This window comes from Drosophila bipectinata, unplaced genomic scaffold (assembly GCF_030179905.1).
Source record: "Drosophila bipectinata strain 14024-0381.07 unplaced genomic scaffold, DbipHiC1v2 scaffold_148, whole genome shotgun sequence".
In the NCBI taxonomy this organism is placed as follows: Eukaryota; Metazoa; Arthropoda; class Insecta; order Diptera; family Drosophilidae; genus Drosophila; species Drosophila bipectinata.
The window spans coordinates 7,501-9,033 of NW_027222786.1; the positions used below are offsets into that span (position 1 = coordinate 7,501).

Sequence of the window (1,533 nt, forward strand, 5' to 3'; positions counted from 1 at the left end):
TCAAAAGTTGATAGGGCAGACATTTGAAAGATCTGTCGTCGGTACAAGACCATACGATCTGCATGTTATCTAGAGTTCAACCAATATAACGATCTTGCGATCGCTTGGTTTTAGCCTAATAAAAGCACATGTCCCATAAGGTTCATGTTTTCATTGCATGTATTAGCTCTAGAATTACCACAGTTATCCAAGTAACTGTTAACGATCTAAGGAACCATAACTGATATAATGAGCCTTTTGCGGTTTCACTTTTAATGCGTGTGTACTTAGACATGCATGGCTTAATCTTTGAGACAAGCATATAACTACTGGCAGGATCAACCAGAATAATGTTTATATCTTTGATATATTTCATTTTCATATTGATATATAGAAAATAAATATTGCAAATATTTGTATAAATTAAAATATTAACGAATTTGGCCAATTATTATATGGCATTCAATATTCGTTCATTTATTAAAATATATATACATATATATATATATATATATATTTATAATATATCCCTCGGGTGCCCAACGCATACACCTCAGGGTATATTTTTTTCATGGCTTTTTCTTAAACCCTCGTTTGTGTTAGGGTATTTATATGAGCGGGCGGTCTTTTTATTTATATAAGCCTTCTTTAATATTTTTTTTAATAAAATACAATATTATGCATATATTTAATTCTAAAATATCTTTATATTTTCACATACAACAATTTGTATATATTCACATATATATATTTGCTTAATTTTATAATAAAATTATCGCATATGTATTTTGATAATAAATTTAAAATTTATTTTCTTTGTATATAAAAGTCTAGTTTTATATGATATAAAACTAAGCACTTTTTAATTTTCATATATTTATATATTTTCATATATATAGTTTATTCATATTTATTTATACAATAATAATAATAATAATATTACTACTATTATCATATACGTATATGAAATTAAATTTAATTCCATATACTTACTAGGATATAATAAAAAGAAATTTTTATTTGCCTAGAACCAGAAATTAACGATAATAATTGGAAACTTGTCAAATTATAATTTATAATAAGACGTAGACGCTTCAACGATATTATCTAGGTATACAATATAGTGTATATATAATATATAATATAGTATGTTATATTATATAGATAGGCTTACACCACCTACCATATATACCTTTTTGACCACACTTTCGTCAAGCTGGGTATTTATTTGCCTTCTTTCCCTCACCTAAAAATACTCATCGGTATTTTAGTATATTCATATAATATAAATAATATACTATATTGGTAGGACGACACCACCTACCCTATATACCTTTTTGAACACACTTTCGTCAAGCTGGGTATTTATTTGCCTTTTTACCCTCACCTAAATATACTCATCGGTATATTTCAGTATATTTTAGTATATCCATATGAATATGTATATCCATATCCATATCCATATGAAAATAATTTAATATTTCCATATTTATTATAATATAATAAATATTATTATATTATATATTATATGGTAGGCTATCCCCATCACCTACC

General features: G+C 25.7%; 1 non-coding gene across 1 annotated transcript in view; it reads right to left on the minus strand.

The window, feature by feature from the left end:
• The window catches only part of LOC138927033 (small subunit ribosomal RNA), a 1,995-nt gene extending 1,667 nt beyond the window's left edge, over positions 1-328 (minus strand). Inside the window, exon 1 of the ribosomal RNA XR_011443677.1 lies at positions 1-328. This exon is cut by the window's left edge and continues 1,667 nt beyond it. This is a non-coding gene — a ribosomal RNA (small subunit ribosomal RNA).
• Between the last annotated feature and the right edge of the window lie 1,205 nt (positions 329-1,533).